General features: G+C 39.5%; 1 long non-coding RNA gene across 1 annotated transcript; it reads left to right on the forward strand.

Moving 5' to 3' along the window:
• Positions 1–4,633: 4,633 nt before the first annotated feature.
• LOC111262944 (uncharacterized) lies at positions 4,634–14,590 on the forward strand. The gene is made up of 2 exons (XR_002681942.2): positions 4,634–9,550; positions 13,920–14,590. It is a non-coding gene; the product is annotated as an uncharacterized LOC111262944 (long non-coding RNA).
• The last annotated feature ends 7,486 nt before the right edge of the window (positions 14,591–22,076 follow it).

Genomic DNA, 22,076 nt, shown 5'->3' on the forward strand with positions numbered 1-22,076 from the left:
CCGCTCATCGCTCACTGAATTTCCAATCGATAGGCTAGAGGAGAATATGCGCGGCACGCTCGCGCGACCCACGTAACGGGTCTGGAACAGCGCAAACGAAGGGGGCGATATAGAAGACGTCGTTGTCAGTAGACAAACGTTCGGGGCTTTTGTTGCGAGAGAAACACATTTAGCGAACAGATCAGATTCAATAATATGGTCCGAGAATGCTTTCTTGGTCGTCTACAACTGATTTTGATGGTGATAATGTCTGTCTCAGGTCAATATTGCAATATAGCAGAGCGTGGGTGCTATATGTAACTTGAAGTAAATAACCGTTGATTAGCACCGTATAGAACTCGAACGGAGATTCTAGGGCTCGCACAACATCCGCCGATGTTATATGTGTATAGCATTTGTTTTGCGGGACTGATCTCGAGCAGTGATGGCATGGAAGGTTTCTATATACTAGTTCGAAATGGAATGTGTAGGCCTTCAACAACAGGAATACGTTTGGTTTCATTATATGGCCCAGAGAAAAGGACAAAGCAGTTAGCCTCAGGTCGCAGTAAATCATATTTAAATACCGTTCGAATTACCATAATATTCTACATTTTTTTGAAAAAATTGAGAAAAATTTGTATTTTGTTATTCAGTACACTAGAGTTCCCTCAACCGCTTAAGGCTAAACTAATGTAACATATTTTTTAAATTATTGTTGTTATTTATCTAAAGGCACCAACGGACGACAATATTACCGATATAAAACGGTAGAAGGCTAATAATATATATATAACGACAAATAGCTTCATAATCAATAGCTTGGGGGGACGGTCTAGTGACCATATCAATTTTATCGTTGTGTACAACTACAAAGAGATTTTTACAAGATCACCATCATAATCATATATAGTTAACAGTAAAAAAATACGTGTTAGTATGATTATGCTAGCTTTTTTTCTGTCCGTTTTTTTACAGGTGACCGGACGTAACTAGCTAAATAGCATGCACTCTGTGTGTATACGAGTGGTAAAAGCATAATTACCTATATGTAATTGTAAATGTTTAGCTGGTAATACGAAGTATTTGTTGCGAATTAGTGTTTCAGATACGCTTCTTTCTTGAGCACAACTTCAAACGGACACTGTGGAGCATAGTTCAGCTCGGGAAAGAATACTAGATAATATAACATTGAACTTGAAGTGACGACGTCGTTAAGTGACGTTGAACGTTAAAGAAGACACAAAGATCGACTAACAATAGGAACGGGCCTGAAAAATCTAAATAGAGAATAGGTACTCTACGTAGAACGTGTAAGGCGCGCTTTAAAGCTGGGCAGTTCACGTGGTTCTACATACTGTTCGGTTGTCCTACTGAAGGCTAAATTATCCAGTTCCAGTATACGGTATGAGCTAGATTCTGCAATAGGATTTGTGTTTTATATTTCGTAAAATATAGATATTCCAATAAAAATTAATTTGATTTCGGCCTGCATAAGTCCGAATTTAAATTTACTATTGAAAAGAGAAAAAAAAAGATGCTGAAGATTGCCGTAACATTCTTTGTCAGGTAACTGTTTGGATACTGATGCACAATATACTGGACCTGTATATCCCTTTTTATTTACTAAACTCCAGCAAAAATATCTTGTTTTTGATATTTTGAAGTAAAAAAAAAACCCGAATTACCCGAACAAATAACAAAGCAAGGAACACAGTTATTTAACAGACAACTCAACGTTCTTAGGAGATTACGTAATACCGAAATGTTTCCGTCACCGTAACGAGGCCAAGAAAGTAGCTGCTATGCGGTTTATATTGATCACGTTGAATATTAGGATTAGGTGCACGAATTCATAAATACGAGAAGTTCTTACAAAAGAATGGTTGAGAAATCTACGAATATTAGTACACTCTAAGCCAAGCTTTGTTTGTACGGACAAGCAGCTCACGAGATAGCCTCACGACTGAATGTCTAGAAATCGACTATCGGCTACAAGATATTTGTTTAAAAAGAAGTCTGTAATTGCGCCCTCCGTAGACTTCGACGTCATACTTACACGGTGCTTTAGCAGACCATGTGTCAACCACTTCAGCCGGCATTTCAGCATTTTGTCTATAAAATAAGGTTACTCTTTATGAGGATTATACGCCAGGTTAGTCAAGCAACTTGTTGATGTTAATTTTTCCCGAAGTAGCTTTTGCTGTTTCATGGGTACCTAGCCGAGAGGTGACGTTTGCTTTGTACTGCTCCCAAGACGAGCAATTTTTACATGCGACTTTTTTTTTGGGGGGGGGGGGGGGGGGGGGGTCTTTCTTGTACGTTAGATCTATGCAAAACGCGAAAGGCAACTGCCGCTGAGCAATGTGTACGCTGTTGTATTGGCTACTTTAAACTGTTTTAGGTGTCTAGCTCAAAGATATGCTGTTTCTAAACCGAATGCTATTTTGTACATAGTCGCTTGCGGAACTCACTAAGTTAGTAGGTGTACAATTTTCAACCTCGTTTGGGTTTGTCATTCGTGGACGATTGCCTACTTACATCGGTACTTGCTTGCTGTCGGCAAAGCTACGATTAACGGCTTATATATATGTATTTATCTGTCCCTTTGTCTCTCGTACGATTTTCACGGGTTAATGCGCGGGCTTGTCGTTCCTCGCTTTCGTTTCATAGCCGGTTCAACGTTGCCTTGAGCCGCTACAATAACGCTTGTGTTGCAACCATAAATCCCATCAGCTATTAAGATCATCAAGCACTTATTAAATTTTCATTGTATCATATTAATTATCTGATAAGTCAAGTGAAGTCAGCAAATTAAACGTTCGTTAACGAGTTCGGCTAGCATGTTAGCCTACTTAGCCTAGTACACATTTTGTATTAACAGCAGCGTGTCACGCAGGAAAAGTACAATGAGAACTGAAAGACCTGTACCGTCACGTCAGGCCTCTTGCAGATGAATGCATTTCTAGAATACGCTCCTCTCATGAAAGTGTGGACGGGGGCTGGCCATGCAGTTGTGTACCATCGTTGGCCGCCAATACGAGAAGGCGGACCGGACGTGACAAGCGGAAAGGAGATGACACTTACTTACAAACGCCCAAGAGCCGCCGAGAGGCTCTTGTGACTGTGGACGGTCAAGAGACGAACAAAATGGTGTCTTTTCGAAGCACACAGAGGGGTCTCTCCCCTTTCCTTTGAGTGTATTGCCATTTCATCGTTGTGCCGTCCGCGTTTTCCTGTTATCCTTACATTGTGAGGCGGTCACGATAAGCGGCATAACGCGCCAACGCTGTTTGGCCTGCTTGCCAGATGAAAAGGTATAAATAACCCAACGCTGTCGGGTATATAGATGTCATAGTGGTTCGAGATAAGACTTCGAGAAAAGCTGGAGTGCCATGGGGGATCTATTCATTGTCGGATCATGCCTCTGCTACGCAGTACCGTTCGGAGATGAACTACACTCAAAAGGTCCAAGAGACTGACATTTGGCTAAAGTTCAACCAGTTCGAATGTTGTCGAATCAAAGATTTTGAAATTTTATCAGAAGTTAAATACCCTCAACGAGAACTACTGTTTCTGTTAATAACTCCAAGTGACACTAATCTTACGACTAACAAAAACGTATGATAAGTATCGGTTTTAGAAAAACTTACAAACCAGTATGTCAGCTTACTGTGTATGCATGTAGCGCCCCACATCAATTACATACTTCCTTCATGGTGTTGTATTGAGGCGTCTGCTTACCCTAATATACATTAGGAATTTGCCTGTTAACCTTCGAATAACGTCGTAGTCTAGGTTCGAACCTGGGCATAAAGATACAGTCCAGTGGGACTTAGTCACGTGTTCAAGGGAATGTAAAGTTCGAAACGTAGAAAATAACGTGAAATGATCTAGGTTTAAAGTGTTCCTGTCACATTGACACGTCCCGCTGCACGTCCAGTTATAGCAGATGCGGTGTTTGGTAAACCTTGGCGAAAATACGTTTTGTTTCGTAATGGCGCTTAGGCTTTTAAATAAACAGTATTAAATTCGAAACAATTAATTGCTAGATAGACAAATATACACTGATAAAAAGAAGAGAAATATTTACAATTTGAACATCTTCAAGTGGCCAAAAAGGCATCTTCTTTGTGCACCCTATTTTTAGCATGTGAATAATCTGATTGATACTTTGATATAATTCGAGAAATCTGGCTATTACCCAGAAATGCTAATGTTTACTTTAGAATGCGCTTTGTTGGGTGTGGGCCCAATATTTCCACGGGCGATATATATTTATGTTGACGTGCGAATGAGGTTCACACACTACGAAGTTTGTCAATATCACACTAAAGGTACTGGCGTCTTTCAGAACGTATAATTGGTTCTATATTCTGTTTCAATCGGGGTAACTGGAACACTTCCTATCGAATCCACTTAATGAGGACTCATACCACCTCTACATGGTCAGCGAGGCGCGCTGAATATATAGTACCCATATATATTCACATTTGTTATCTAGAAAAATGTGAAGGTACCAATGTAAATAGGTTTCGTTTCTTGAACAGCAATTGGAGATGCCGCACTATCTCATAATATGACTGGTTTATCACTATAGCGGCTATGTTTTATCTGATAATCGTTTATCGCAATAAAAATCAGTAGTAGCGTTTCACCCGACCCTTCCGGTAAGTTTATTCAACAAGTTAGTTTCTTTTACGTTATAATAATCAGAAGTCACTAACAAGATGTTTAAATCTAGTGATTCACTCTGACTTAAGGCAAAGTTAAGACGACCTCACTTTATCATCAAAAGAACTTCGGGAAACTGAGTTTCCGCTTTTACGTTCGTTGTGGTGATCTTTTTAAGTTATTACCGGGTATACCCTCGTTTTACGCTCAGCTTGCTCTGCCGCACGCGTCCGTTCTTTCCAGTTTACGTTTAATTACTTTATTCACAGTATACAGCTTCATAACGTCATATACGTTTCTGTAGGTATCTTCATAATGGACTGTTCACTGTTCAACGAACGTATCATTCTCGCTCGCATATTTAGAGCTCACATTTAAGGCGCATTATATACATATCGTTTGGTCTCTCGCAATAAATTTTCAATCATTAATAATAGTAATTGCTACGCTTAACTGCGATATATTAAGTCACTTCGACAGCTTTCACTTAACGTCTTTAATATTCATAACTACAGTGGTAACGTTCCAGCAATTGAGGTGATTTTTCTGTAGAAAGTTTCCCGTATAAAGCGAAACTTTATTCTCGTTGTTTATACTAATGTAGCAAGAAGCTGTGCTGCCTCGCCGGGGGGTGTGGGATGTAATCGAATGACGATTTTTATCGTACCGTTAGAGCTGCGTGCCGAACGTCGATACTTAAACGTCTCCAAGAAACAGCGTTTAGGTAAGGAATAAAGTCAGCAAGTAGATGAAGAAATAATCCAGAAGACGTACTTAATCACTGTCTTTAGCCAATTTCAGAAATTTCGCCGGATTATGTTAGTCGGGACGAGTATGATTCGATTAAAAAAGTTAAACCCAAAAAGCTGACGTGATCTTTGTGTGGACCACGGCGCACTTTGGAAGCTGGTTTAAATATGATGCAACCTGAAATAATTTTCCTTATCGCAATTGCCTTCGCGAGGTAAGATCAGCTGTAAATCTCATTCATTCGTATATAAAGCACACAAGAAATTTAGTAAAGGACTTTTGTACTACCGCAATAAGCGATGCAAATCACCAGTAGTCGCATTATGTTAGGAAATTTAAAATATGGTCATTGTTATCATCTTCCCTATCGAATGCTTTACGTGTGACAGGGTCCTTTTAGTCTTTCCAAAACTATAAAATTATTGAGTCATGTAAAGAATCGTCACACGTGATATAAACAGCTATTTAGATGCGTTATATATACATTATTTCTCTGCTAGCATTTATCATTAAGGTATTATTGAGCTTACCATAATCTTATATTAGCTTATTCCTAAATCAGCAGATGGGGGACGCAGGTGGCCCCTGTTACCAGTCCATAATGAAGTACAAACGATAACGGTCATGAGTTACCCAGAATGCATTGCTAAAAACACATGAGAAATAGCTCAAAAACTGTAACCCCACTGTCGTCCGTGTTTATTCGCGATAGCGATTCACTTTGTCTCTCGGCTTTTGCACGATCTCTGATTATATCGGTCAGTTGGTCCGCACGTACACTTCTGGCGCTGTGAAAACGTCACAAACTTTCAGAAAGTGTACAGTGGTACACTTTGGTAAGCGCGCTAAACGCTATTTCATAGTCAGATTACCTCAGCGTAAAGCCACTAGGTAAAGTGTGGCTTTTCTTCACAATGGCGATAGTTTCTGGTAGACGGGCGCCGAGCTCCGTCCGTCGATCGGGCACCTGCTGAACAAAAAAACCGGGGCCCTCTCATCTGAAGGCAGCATCAGCGTACCCCTCGCCACAGGCGGGATTTCTTTCGTCCAAGCGAAGAAAATGTCGAGCCACGCAATACGCCCACAATCATTTAATAAAATGATCCGAATACCAGATTAATCTAGAAATTTATATACATCTATGTAACCAGTAAGATAGATTAGTATCGCATAAGTCAGCACATGTGTAGAGCCTACGGCCATACATTAATATATAAATATGTCTAAATAAAGCTCCTTCTGATACGATCACCAGTTGGAACTTAGTGATATTTTTAGAAGTTCAGTTCTTGATTTCAGTTCACTATGCACTTACGTTTAACTAAGGTGAATACAACGTAAACTACGCTCCATATGGAAGATTCTAAACTTGTGGCTTCCTCGCGGCAGACATTATTGCCCGTTACTCTAAAAAAATATGGATGAAAAAAACTTCACATGCTGTTCTACCCTAGTGGATTCAGTGGCGTTCCTTTATATGACGATTGAGCAACTGCAAAGATCAAGGTTCGTGGCAACGAAGATATCTGTTGCCAGCATTTAGAATACTTTGGAAACGTGATGTGTTATAGTCGTCAGATGGAGGTAATTTTCTTTAGATTATACTCTCATACTACTTCTTTAAAAGTTCATATGTTCCGGATTATATTGGCGTTGTTTTGAAATGTATCGTTTGAGCCTTGAGTTTGACCAAGATTATCCTGCAGTGTATTTTAAGGCCTGAAAATTTTAGTTCTGCTCACGTTATTGTGAAGAAAAGCACTTGTTCAGCTATGAAGTATTCATTTTCTAGAAGTATCAATACGATGAATTCGTAGAGTTCCTCCTCAGAAGCTGTTAAAAGCTAGTGACAGAAGTATCAACTGGTTTATGAAGATTTTACCAAGCCCAGCAACAGCAATATAAGGATCGGCGACCAGTGTTACCTGTAGGCTCACGTCAGCCATTGATAATGATTCATTGACAAGATCCGAGTATCTGCCTCGGATCGAGTCTGAGGAATCGCGCTGGAAAGTTTACTGCTCTTAGGCTGCGACCATTCAGGCAAAGAGTCAACCCATACTACATCAGGTCCTTCTCCCTGGCGGAAACTGAACAAATCTGCGCGGCTCTAGCGGATGATTCATGCGGGTTTACTAATAGATTTTCGCGCGCATCAAGTAGCATTTTTCTGACATTATGATATTATATATATCATAGCACTTTTACGTTCTTTCTTCTTCTTCTTCTATCCAAATCAAATTCACAACTGTTTATATGTATATAAATAGGGCTAAATAAGCCTTTTGTATGGACGACCGAAATAAAAATACCATTTATTTTCTTTTTTAATAGGCAACTTTTGTCCGCCGACAGAGGATTTACTTATTCTGTTCAACGTCGCTTCACAAAACGATATATATGTGTGTGTATATACATAAAGAGAGCAAGAAGGTAACATGTACGAAGAGACAAACGCTGTTTAGCTAAAAGGGGATTAATGAAAGGCGAAAATATTTAAAGAAGCTAAAGACATTCAAAGAGAAGCATAAGATTATACTATCGACGAGGAAAACATTTAATGTAATCATAATCTTTCATTAATTTAAACCCCTGGTTTAGCGGTTGTCCTTGGTGTGAATGGGCAGAGCGGGTATACAAGCTGCCGCTGGCAAAAACCCCGGCATTAATTTCCAATTGGACTGCGCATGATGCGTCAACATTTAAGAATTTGAATTTAACCGCCAACAAGGTGATTAGTATGTTAAGCTGTCAATAATCGAGAAACTCAACGGTAAACTTAACACAGTCTTTATCTTTGCTACCGGCCCATATTTTCAGTTTTCTTTCCCGTTCTTTCTAAAGCATTTGTAAATGTCGCTCTCAAAAATTCAAATTAAAATTACCCATCCGGCCTTAATGGATGGATACCGGGTAGAACACCAGCACGAAGCCCATGGGCATTAACAGTACATCTCTATGAACAAAGTTTCTATCTAGGCATTCTAGAATATCGACAGCAGCATCTCAGTTGCAAATTAGCTAGACACAAAGCCGACAAAGCATGTATAGATGTTTCTTCATCCAATTTCCATAGACATCCTGCTATTTGTCAATGGCAATTAGTTTCCTTCTAATGTTATTAGTAGTCTATTGAATCCAGTTATTATTTAAGCTAGCATCGAAAATTGTCTCACTCTAACAAGCAGTGTTCACTGCCAGGTTGTTGATCTATACATGTACAACACCGTTTGTAAATCTCTTATCCACCGAGCCTTTTTTTTACCTGAAGCCTTTCTGAACCCATTTTTTCCATTTATTGTGTGTTGATCTGCGTCGGAGGAATCAGTCTAGCGACCCCTGCCGCTGAATCTGTCCTGTTCGTGCCCTTGTTGTTGCTGCCGATGCATGGAAGCGATGAAACGAAAAACGTTGTTGTTACACTTTGGCCATCAGTTTTCAGCTGTTTTTGTGCTTGTCTTTCTGCCAGGGTGATTCCGGATGGTCCAGCCCAGAACGGCAACGGTAGCAGCCCCGCGTAGCAGTCGAAAGCGCGAAAGATATCGATTTATTCGGCTTATTACAAAATAGGAGACTTCTGACTATTGACTAGACCATTGGCCGAGACGAAGTGCTGAGACGGGCTACGTGGGGCTCAACGTACGAAATCCCGACTGTTAATGTCGTAGTAGCGACGACAGTGCCACCACTACCGTCGAGGATTAAAGCGCTCACATGACACCACAACAGCGATACGGATTAGCGCTATAAATTCATTACGTATTATATTACAACGCAAGCAGTTGGAAGCGCGGTTGATTGCGAGACTGGCCGTGGCATCAGCATTAGCAGTAACAACCTCACGGGAAATCTCTGCCTCACTCGTTGTCGTCCTCTATCTTTCTCGTGCAGACACACGCGCGTAACCACCGTTTCGCGCCAAGAGAACGAACCTGGATGCAGTGGCAACAGCACGCACGGTCGACAGTTAACAACAACCGCGGCCATTTCAAAACGGTCGGAATCGAGGGCAGAGATTAGAAAAAAAAACTGACGACGCTATTATTTTATCTATATGTATGCGCGCATGAAAGACGAAGGAAAAAAGCACAGGAGGAGGTAGCAGCTAGAAGCTACTCAGCTATATATTATGGATCACTTTTAAATGGTGAGTATTGGTAGCCTGCACGTCTACAATAGGACCCCTTTTTTCCTTAGGAACGCTCACTGGGACAGCTCTTTACAGAAATAAAAAAAAAAAGTAAGACAAGAAAAATGGACTGTATTGACCATCTTATCCTTTGGGCGGTGATATTCAATAGCGTCTACCCTGTTCCTTTGCGTTTATGCCCAATTCAACTGAAAACAGTAGCTCTATCCATTAAGCAGTAATGATAAGCGACAACCTAAAAAGGGCAACCGTAGACAAAATGCATTACTATTATTTTTCTTAGCTTTTATTTCGGCCTTTCTCTGTATTGGAACGATTGCCATTGTCTTAATACGTTACACGGGGAATCGCCCTTGAAGGCATTCGTTTACTATAGCGGTTACCTTTAAAACCATATCGTCTTCAACGAAGATTTTCTCAAAGTTGCCATCGACGACATAAAGCTCAGCGATTAATTACCACCTAAAGACATCACTGAGGCAGAGATTCATCAAGTAGATGATATGACTTGCAAGCAGGATCACAAAAAGAGCAGAGTTATACGTCCTTTAAATATCTGCTTGTACTTATAGCTGACTCGTTTATCTTGTCGCTTGTTCCGCGCATGCGCACTGTATACATGCATGCATGCATGCATGTATATGTGTATGTATATCTTCGGATTCGCAGAGCAGTGCGACGAAAAGGCCGGTAATAACAAAGTGTCAGCATGGCACCGAACTCTATCTGCTATATCGGTGTCCGATATTAACTCCGTGATATGAAGCGCCTACACACAGGTACGCTGTTTAGTTATTAAGCAGCAGCTGAATGTGAGGCAGGATCATAAACAAATCGACGAAATTTTATATATAAACAATCGATTTAGTTGGAAGTTTAGTTATAGTCACCATGTTAGACAACAAGAGAAATTACTAAGATATATAAACGTTTTCATTGTTCAACAAATGAAAGAGCACGCAGTATACTATATGATATCCCGGCAGCTTTCTATGCTTAAATTGTCGTTTTAAGCTATGGCTGTATAGAAGCGATCTACAAAAGCTCAATTTAGACTCAGTCATGTTGTGCCGTTAATAGAAGACTTTACGTAACGGCGTATCAACACGCAATTATAACGGCTATCGTCGAGTTGTCGAACTGAGGAAATACGAATCACCTAAATCCATCTGCGTTGTTGTATTTTTGTCAAACTCGTTATAGGACAATAAGGGGTGAGCGGCATTGTGCAGTGCGGAAGTTTTTAGAACCCTAAATTCCTAAAAAATTAAGATTTCTTCAAAATATTTCGAAAACGCCATTTCTAGCTGTATATAAACGTAAGTAACCGTGAAAGTATATGCTTTGAATTAGTCACCGTAACTCGTTTTGGTTAACTATAGGAGCAATAACAGGACACGCGAAAGGCATTCCTAGGATACCCGCGATAGAAACCTCCTTTCAGAATGCCAAGTACTAAATATCATAGTCAAGCGACAATTCCAAGTAGAGGAAATAATTCGATGATGGCCAAGATGCAGCTTTTAAAATCTGGCAAATAGCACAATCAGGGTTCGTATCCGCGCATCACACAGTATTTTGTGTGCAGATTTATGGTTTAAAGCGACAGCTCGCTACGTTTTTTTCCAAAATAATATGAACCCAGCACCAGTGACTGAAGGGGGAACATTAGTCGTGGGTTCCTCTCAATCGTTCAAGGTGTCCGTGTATATCCGTTCAAGCAACTGAATGAATTTTCTAAATTCTCCAAATGTATAAAATAACAAAGCCTAAAAGGTATTTCGGTTCATGGGGATCTGTTTCTCTAGCATGTATGTTTTACGGCCATCTATATGCTATTGTATAGCATATAGATGGCCGTAAAACATGGTGCATGATTATTGTGGGTGCAACTGTGGATGTTTTGGGCGCATGTTGGATGTTTGGGGATTGTTTTGGGCGCAGAACTATGCAATAATTCTGCGCCCAAAACAAAAGAAGTACGTCAGCACCGAGTCTAACAAAGACTGTCGAAAATGTTAAATGACTTGAGCTTCAGTGGGGAGTAAAAATTAATGGCGAAGGATGTCGCTGTTAGTTAGTTCTTTGAGGTTTATTAGCTGCCCAATTAAAAGCATTTTGATGTGAAGCGATTTACCTACCCTATGTAACGATGTTGCTCCGAGAGGGATCATAAAAATATACACAAAAAAAAATAATGCGCCGTTCGATTTGCTTGAACTCGAAAATTCAACAATGGCCAAGCTCGATATTTCCAATTACGGACCTAAGGTTCATCTAACAGGAGTATAAGTAAGTAAACGTTTCCTGTCTTTACGTCAGCTCTACCTTATTTCAAACGGCTAGCCTCGAATACTCGGTTTTTTCAAACCTAGGCAATCCTATCGTTACCTTGTGTCAAAGTGTCTCCAATTTATTAAGAGAACAAACTAGCACTATGCCACTGTGGGCAAGTGTATAAACTCAACTTCCAGAACCAGTTATTAACAGATTGAAGCAAAACCATGAACGCCTGAATGAAGTCAGCATGCCATAGCCATAGTTTGATGGTATCAAGATAAATACACTTCTTGCAGACACACAGTAATAATAATATTTGATTAGCCAAAGTGAAGCATTCATCCAGGAAATAAATATAGAATTTTTTAATTTTCTATCTAAATTAAGAAAAAAATAATGTAACATCTCTTTTTTCTTCTACAAACGCAGGTACTCCACAGAATTTTATCGGGTTCAACGGGTACCCTATGATCCTTGTGTAATCGTTGACAACTTCATTTAAGCCACAATAAATATTGTGTACATTCGTCTATCTCGAAAAATATCCTGCTCAGGGATTCCTGAATAATATGCTTTCATTTGTAATTCCTTTCCGAGCTGAACACTGTTATTTGTGCTTTAACAATTTGGTCGAAGTATTCACCGTGAATGTGGACTACAACTATAGTCTTTCTTTTATAATCTTCTTACTAATTTGTTATTTTATAATTTTTTTTTTTAAATTTATAAAATGTCAGTAGAGCTGTCGCGAGCAATCCTAATGTAAATTAACAGAGTTGTGCTCTGTTCTGATTAACCTCCGTAGCATGTATCTGTACATTGTTTTTCATTCTTCCTTGTGAATTATAGCTGAAGCAATGAAGAAAAAACACATTTATGTGATGTGAGTCGGCGGAAGCTACGAGTCTGAAGCCGTCGGGGGCTACCGCTACCGAATCAGTTTTGTAGTAATATAGAGAATTACATTACGGAACACCTGGGAAGCACAGATCCTCGTTTCTAGGTACAATAATGCATACACGAATTGTTTCTTGACCAAGGTAGAGACACCGGTTGTCGATTGTCACTTGTTGCCTGTGTCAGATGTATCGTGCTGTCCTGCTGCGTGGGTTGACGGAAAAAATTTGCGATCCCGTGCATCATTGTCCAGTAATACTTCCGTACAACAAGGCGTCGTTTTTACGTCCTTTTGCTAGCGCCTGTCAAGAACTCGAGTCAGAGTAATGTCACTTTGCTATGTAGTCATTAGCTGGGAGCATAAAATAGGCCGACGTGTGAAACCAATGAGTAATTAATTTGTAAACCTAAATATAACGATTAGAACTATTTCGTTTTTTCTGTCGGGTGTGATAGAATAAAGTTGAACGGCTCACAAAATAAGGTTCCCTCTCTAGCCCGAACCGTGACCACGCGGTTGGTCATTCATAATTTTCACACCTAAAAAAAAATTACTTCAATAGAGAAATGCGATGACAGACATATTGAAACTAACGGTTACGACATTGCAGAGCTCTTTGATAAATCACGAAATTATATTTCAAGCGGGTAGATACCGAAGAGATTCGTCAAATCATCTCTCTATACACAACTCTAAATAACATCCTACATACGAACAAACCCTTGATATCTAGGCGGTAGACAATTATTATATTCAGCCAATTGTCAATATAATGAAAAGATGCATTATGAATCTCCTTTGCAGGGTCTCGGCTTACATAATGTTTGGTAAATCTTTGGTCCTTGTCCTGAGACATCATAAATAACCGTTTTGCAGCATGGTCCCACTTTTTGTGGTCACGGATCAGCAGGACACCACACGCTAAACTAATCAAAGCTTATGATCTATTGACCGACTATTTTACTTTCTTTAGAAAAGAATTAACAGTCTATAGAGAATTGCACTGAAAGATGTAGAAGTCCACATAAATAGCTTTTGGATAATTATTATTGTTTTTGATATTAGTATTGCCGAATTCTTAGTGTTCATTCGTAGTTGAAATGCACGCTAAACCTCGTCAGTATTCACAAAAAGCAATAAACCACAGTGATATATTAGGACTAAATAATTGTGTGTTTGTGCTTCCAGAGGCCACATTCCCGAAAGCTACATCCAGGCTTCAGCAAGCACACTTCCAATACATCAATGAGAGCTACAAAAAGTTCACATTCAAAGCAATAAGGCCTTTTAGTCCTGTCGGTCGATAGCGGACGCGAAACAAACCGCAGGCAACATGATTGCCATTGCTGTTCGATGACGACAGCCTGTATCTCACCGCACGGTTAAACACAAACGTTGAAACTAGTTAAACAATACGCAAGATGGCTCGCCTGCGTATTACGGTCTCAAAGATTCACTGAAGGCGTCGCAGACCGAAGTACTATATGTGCATCTAATGCGCATAGTCAGTCCCCCAGGCGATCGAATCACACTGGCGACAAAGGGGCTCTCCGAACATAAGGAGTAAAAACACTTCCTATTAGAACAACGGAAAGTAAAGAATAAAAATTACGAAGCTATAATTTGACTAACTCCACGTGTGACCCGCTACCGCATTGAGTTCGGATACCGTACTAGTTTATCAAAGGCGTCAGTCGTCTCGAAAGAAAATGATATTTAAAAATCTACCATTACGTTTTTCTAAGGAAAATATACAAAAAGGAAAGTGTGAAAATCCATGACAAGATAGTTACAACACAAACATGTCATAGGTCAATATCGCTTGAGAAATAAAGTCGTTCCAGTCTGGTACTTCACAATTGCGTAGCTTCCTTTTAACATCGGTCACTGCTAGAAGCTGAATCGCACGCTGCCGTGTTGAGAACGAAGTGCTTTTCGAGATTCGAATGACGTTTGATCAGATTTTTCTATAGAATCGGAGCGATGAAGTGTTTTTTTCGAATATTTTATATTCACTATTTTTACAGAGTTCAACGCCAGCGAATCCTTTTCAATAGGACGAAGGCACTGCGGTAATAATAAGCTTTTGAAGCCGGAAAATTCAAATGCGCGCTTCAAAGAGTATCCATGACACCATTTGCTATGTAATGACAGAATTCATTCTATCCACCGTTCGTATTCGGCATTCCGTATGACGGCGGGCGTTGTCCCTTTTTAGGGAAAACAGTGTAATCCTTAATATGACGCCGTACATCCCGTGGGCGATAACAGAGGAACCTGGTCAGTACAACCGACCCTCCTAAGATATGAAGTACCCATTGAGTTAAGTAACTTGCCTCTAAGCTACTATATATTGAATACTTGCTAGTAATTTTCTAAAGAACAAATGACCACTTCGTGCACTTTGCCGTACTCGAGCATGCCCGTCTTATCGACAACTCCATATAGGTTTCTAGCTAAATTCAGGTCAATGGTGACATTGCTTTTGTCCTTAAGACGCTGCAAGTGGCCTTTTGCAGACCCAAACAGGGGATGAATGCAAGACTGGTATGGTATCAGAAGCCAATTTGCTCTTAGCGTGCTTTCCGAGAGAATATCCAATCTCTAGAAGTTTTTACGCGGTCGCCGCATAATTATTGACAAAAGCATTTATCAACTTTATCAACAAGAAGCTTTGTCTGTTGTATCTCCAGAAACCGATAAGACAGAGGTACTGAAAAATTCGGAAGTCGATAAAAAAGAGCGATTCAACATAACCGTCATTGGGAGAGAACCTCGAATCACCTCATGCGTTGTCGACAAAGTACATCGGAACTTACTCATCGACGGTTGAAGGTAGAGTGAGCCACCAGGTGATATTGGATCCAGGCTCAACCCTCCCTTGTAGCCTTTGTAGTGAATTTGGATAGCCGAGGAACATTACCGGAGTGCATATCGCATCCACACATCTTCCAGCAACTCGCGCGTTGTTCTTCGCACCTACCGATAAATTTCGATGTTTTAGAACCGGTTCATTAAAACGTTCCACATTTGATATATTGTATTCTCCTTCCGGACGGACAGATAGTTAAAGGACGTCGCGTTGATGATAAGTATTGACACCTACGAGCGACAAGTGCAGCAACGTTGTAAACAGCTTCGAAATCACCCATCCCTCTACATATTACTACTGCATCATGACCTTTACTATCTGGGCCGTAAACCGTTCGCGAAGCTGCGATGATGATACTGTAACAGGTTCGTGTAAGTGGAGGCTTATCTACAACAGCAAATGGGCCAGTATCAAAATGCTTCGTAGCAGCCTTTCTGATTGGAGATTGGTCGCTACATATGAGGACCCAGTAACGATCACGCTGTCTCCTCTTTTTCAGTTTATACAGTCACACTATAGTGAGACTCTGCTAGGGCAGTGTGGGCTTTTTAACTAGAATTCACTACCGACGCTTACTCTGCGCTATAAAAAGGACAAAAAAATATACCCGTAGCCAGCTACACAGTAGAGGTTCAGCAACACTACTGATAAGCGCTTCAATGTGAAAACGTTCATCATGAAAAAATCATCGTCCCGAAGAAACTGCATTTGAAATCGTGTAAAATCACATTTTCCGTGTAGTACTCAGGGAAGCAAAAAACGATGCACAGTGGGGTAACGACTATGTGCCCATACGATACGAAAGCCTGAAGAATTCAGCATGTCCGTCCTTAGGAAGGTCAGCATATAGAATGCGGCTACACATCTTTTCTGCATGACCTTCACTTGTAGCGTGAAGTCACAATAATCAAAGAAAATAAGTTAAAACTTAATCTGCCATACTTAGTTGATTATTGGTGTGATATTTTGTTGTACAGGTTACATGAACATCCCGTTAATATCGTTTGCAAATTTACCTCCTACTTTATAATATGTTAGTTAATCATTATCGATCCTTACGATTACGCCGCTAGTTCTGGAAAAGAGCATTGAAAGGATGAAGCTGCAATACATTTTTACTCTAAGTAAAAATACCTGCAGTAATACTCTGCCCCAAATTGAACATCTGGATTGAGTGGCTGTTACCATTTTATCTAGTGGGCGCATACCTAATATTACCTTTATATCTATATACTATTATTGGGATGCTTTATCCATCATATTACCCATTGTCAATTACTTGCCATTGTAATTTGATGGCAAGGTAGTCTCAGCGAAAAACTGATTTTATTTTTCAAAATTCTACGTAATTAACGAATTTAACGAAGTCAAAAAATGTTTATTTTTTTTTAATTATTTTTGTTGATACACTAACTATTGGACAGAGCAGGGAGAACGACAACATTAATTTTATGACCAATATGTAGGATTTAAAGGATTTTCGTGATCTAGTGCCTTAGAAATTTTCAACCGTCGTTGGGAACCCGGCAAAATTATCTTTCCTCCGAGTTCAGTTAATCAAAATTTTCACACAAGTACTACGTACAAGCAAAGGAAAGTATCAGACGCGCACACTCATTTGTGTATGTTACCCTTCTGGCTTTGGCCATAACATCACAATCGCTTACGCTGCCTAATTTTATTGCAGCGACGAACGCGTAAGACTTGCAGCGGTATGACCGTTTGAGAAAGAAAGCCACTGCTTGTATTTCCTCGCATCCCTGCTATCACAGTTGTTTGTAGTTGAATTTAAGAAACCAGTCTAATAAGGACACCGTTATCTGCCAATTACGAGTACGGTAGACTGAATAGGCCCCTATCGTAACTCAAAGGCACACATTTGGCGAAGCCCAACAGATAACTCAGCTCGGGGCTACCCTCACTAACTACCCCACCACGAACCTGCCAGACGGCCGTTTCTATGGTCAGCCGTTTTCCTCGACTCAGCGTCCCCTTTATTTTCTGCGTAGATATGGTGCTAAAAAACTAATATAAGTGAATTTTATTCATACTTATCGAGACGCGACTTACAATATTTTTTGCATATTTTATCATTAATACTAACGCCTTACATATATATATATATATATATCCCTGCCCTTGGAAACAAAGAATGATCGAACTCTGAAAAAAAAGACGCAGATTTTTTGACCAGCGGATACTTTTACTCTCAATAACAGAGAAGAGGGTGAGAGCTTTAGAATCTTCTTTAAATCAAATATTGTACGTCGATAATAAGGCAAAACATTAGGGCAAAGCGCCATCCGCCAGATCATTTAAGTGGGAATACATAAGTGTTAGTTAAGATACATTTTCTTATGTTAACAATAAATAATTACGTTTAACCGACTATTTATCTTTCATCATTTTCCACCCAGGGTGCAGGACAATGCGTATTGGCATCTGAGGGTTGACAGCACATTGGCAAGTTCGGCTCTAGTCTGCTTCTTATGCAAACATTCGAATTGGATCGCTTCAACGTTGCAGCAGTACGAGCTACCGACCACATATACGACAAATCCCTAAAATCTTGATGAGCTGACCTGAGTTATGGGCGTCTGGCAATGATCTGCAGTATGATTTTTTTCTCGTTTCGTATTGTTTGTTGAATGATGCACAGCTGCCGGCCGTTTAAGTGGACGGCGCTGGATTTCATCGTGCGTTCGCTTAAGGGCACTTTCTCAAGTCGCCAGTGAAAGTTGGATCGTAAATTGCCAATGTGTTTCCTATTATATTTCGGATTCACTCCGTTCAGTCCATTCAAGAATCCATATTAAATCCTCCGCTGATGGACGTGCGTCATAATCCTCAGACTGCACGCCTGCGGAAGGCATGGTAGCAAGTACGTGCTCTCAACATGCGCCTGGCAATACACGAATAATTTCTGTCTCTACCGAGGGAAGTTGCACCATTATAGGTTGACTGATGGCACTCTACTGGGATAGAAACACTCCTAAAAAATACTAGGGAAGTTATATAACTTTTCAACCGAACCGATTCTGAAGCAAACCTTCGATATTTATATTCTATCGTCTATTTTTCTTAAATGACATAGTTAGCACTGTATATTTCAAAGTAAAATGCAAGAGAATTTACCCACGAAATATGTCGTAAAAAACGTCGAAGATAGGCTAAATCAATATTGCCAGTACATTGATTGGATGGTCGCAAATCTGTCGTCCTTTACACGATTTTTCTTTTGTCAATTAGAATACAAGATACGCCTGAGATATTGCACGAAAAATGAGTAGCTTACCGCCGAACCGGGGTAGTTGTCCATGGGGTTCGCATTCACACTGGCGTCCTCAACGTCGACAGGACGAAATGATATAAACTTATGGTACCCAATAATACCGCCATTTAGGCACAATTTTAGCCATTATTAGCAGTAAATAAGGCAGACATATAGGCAACATGAATGAGCACGACTTTCTCAGAGGTTCGATAATACACAAGTATGTTTTAAAACCGGTAAATATAACGAATACGTTGAACATCGGCAATACGCCGAACAGTCAACTCACCGACATCATTGAACAGAGTTCATTCAATAAATATGACCTATAAAAAAAAATAATAATATGGGCCTAGTATAATGCTTCAAATCTGTGAAGCAACGGGATTTAAGTTTATACCCAAGACGACCTGAGCAAATTCATAGTATATCTCAAAAACAAGCTTTTGCTAAAATTTTTCGTAATGTCATGCGATATGATGGCGATATCCAAAAGGGTTTTTTTTTAAATATCTATTTCAGTGTCTACTTAGATAATCGAGTTAAAAAGTTTCATTAACATATACGTAGGACCAGCATTCAGGCCCTAACTGTAAGTAAGCCTTCGCTACAATGATATATATTTTTACCGTAAGCCTTTTTATTGAGAAACACATGTAATTTAAGGAAAAGCATAATAAAAAAATGACTCCTTACACTATAAGAAACATCCCTTGCAATCTCTATGGTCCGTAGACGTATTAGATTATTATGGACTGTGTGAATCATAATAACTGAATATTGATATATATTGAAATGAAAATGAGTACATGTCATTGCTTCGAAAAGCTCCAAAATACTACTACCTCGAATAAGCTTGAATCTAATGTATCGTCACCAATTTTGTGAGTGAACAGACCCTAAAAAGTGATAAGTGTTCGTAAATAAACTATATCTTCATAACAATAATTATGGCAACACGCTTAGATATTGACCACGGCTAGCTGATTAGTTTAATATAATTGACTGATATCGAACCCCAAGACAGCCTTTACTGTGAAAGTTAGCGCGATAATCTTAGCAGTGGACGCTTTCAAATCCATCCATACTATCAATAATTTACTTTCAAAGAATAATAACAAAGCAATTATAGAACAAAGTAAAAAAAGTATAAGGTAAGTAACCCGAGATAGAATGCCAATGCGTTTCATCTCACTCAGCTTCTCTGAAGCTCACCACTGCAAGCATTTACCTTTGCTAGACGCTAGAAGACCGCTACGTCTCTTGCAGTAAGCTAATTAGGCCTCGGGCGACTGAAATTCGAGAAATACCAGTCATCAGGTCGAATTGGCGTATGTTTGCTTATGGGTTTAGCCCTATTCGGTACTTCGCCGGACGGCGTTTCAGGACACTCAACAGATTGTTCCTGTTGGATGGCGTTTTACAGGTTCTTCCATTTTTTTCCACTAGTAGACTCAGGTCACGGATTCGGTGTCCGCTTACGAATAGATACGAACAATCTGCATTGCCACTGAGCGTCTGTCGCATGTAAAATAAGATGTTAATGGCAAGCTTCAGTTTGGGTCAGAACGCTCAAAGAATACCCCTGCCACGCGGGTAATCGCAGATTGTCCTATTTTGCTGACTTTGTAAGGTCATCATTTTGCAGTTTGTCGTCCACTAACGTAAGATTCTCTTGATGCGCGTCGATTAAAAGGATCTCCATCGAAAGGTCTTCATAATTATTCAATTGTAATAAGGCAATAACACGGGACACCACTAGTATTTCCACCAAACAATATGCATCTGCACGATGTTGTATTTGTTATGGCCACTCGGGCATTTTTCTGCTTGTGAACTTTACCTAAAGTATGTTAGACGGAGTACAAGTACTTCTTTATTGAATTAAAAAATTAACTTAACGCTTTATTGCAACTGTTTTTACGATTCCCCCTAAATAGTTATCATAGTCGATAGCTTCGACCTAATTCTTATAGTAATTCAAATCTGTGCGGAGAACAGGTTAAATAAGATGACAGAAAATCAACAATAACGCAAACGCCAAAATAACTTAATAATATACCAAATACGAAGTATGTACGGATGCGGAACGTCTGTTTATCAATTTTTTTTATCTCTATGAGCTTTTGCTATTTCATACAGGTCGCTATTATACTAATAACTGGTGAAATCAAATCTTGCCAAATGAAATCCTGAGAAAAACCATGATAATCGACGTATGTGCTGCCATGCTGAATTTTTTTTCAATACGAAACTTCCATTGTTCACCGCTACTAAATACGTGCAATTTACGGATAAAAGCAAGAAGAGTACGATCTTTTTTCGCTACCGTTTGTTAATATCGTAAATTATTTTTACCCTGTGCCGGTTGTTCTATCTACATAAGAATTGATAAGATTTGATCGAAATAGATTTTAGCTTGCACTTAGACGATTATTTCTTTCATCATTTTTCGTAGCTTCCTCTAACCGTTGACTAAATTAAACCGAGGAAACTATCTCAAGCTAGAATACCAATGGACTATTATTGTCATCACATCCTGCCGACTACATGACTTGAAAAAAGGAAGCCTATCTAAATAAATTTTAGCGTCTCTCACTCTTCATATTTGCGTAAATGCGCCTAGGTTCATTTGGTCAAGCAAATGTCTATAAATGCCATGAAAAACAAATTATTCAATGAATAACTCGCAGAGATGTTTCTTGTAATCATAAAAAAGCAGAATAATATCAATTAGGTAAAGATCAGTACATTTACTACTTTAAATTTGTCGCACATACTGCGCTCACAATAACAGCACAATAGGGCTATTTTATCCAAGTAGCCACATTGCGCATTTGGAGGGACGAGGGTAAGCGTCATTCGAACTAATTCTATTTATTTTTTATAAGTAATTCCTTCCTCATCGTCAGAATTGTTCTTGATTGTTTCACCGCTGGCAACTATACGGTTCCACGATCTACTACCCACAACGTAGCCCACGCGGCGAGTTACTACGGATGCATCGGGGTCATCTTCACTTTCACAGATGAACTATAAAACATCATATATTCTTGCTACCGTCTTAATGATTATAATTATTATTACTGCACTGAGCCCCTTTGCGTCATTGACACACGCTTGTTTACATTGCTCGTTTTTCGCTTGCGGTTATCCATCATTTTTTTAGGTTTTGTCTATTTACTCGTTTGTCTTATAT

The sequence above is a fragment of the Varroa jacobsoni genome, unplaced genomic scaffold (genome assembly GCF_002532875.2).
Source record: "Varroa jacobsoni isolate VJ856 unplaced genomic scaffold, vjacob_1.0 scaffold_715, whole genome shotgun sequence".
Classification (NCBI taxonomy): Eukaryota; Metazoa; Arthropoda; class Arachnida; order Mesostigmata; family Varroidae; genus Varroa; species Varroa jacobsoni.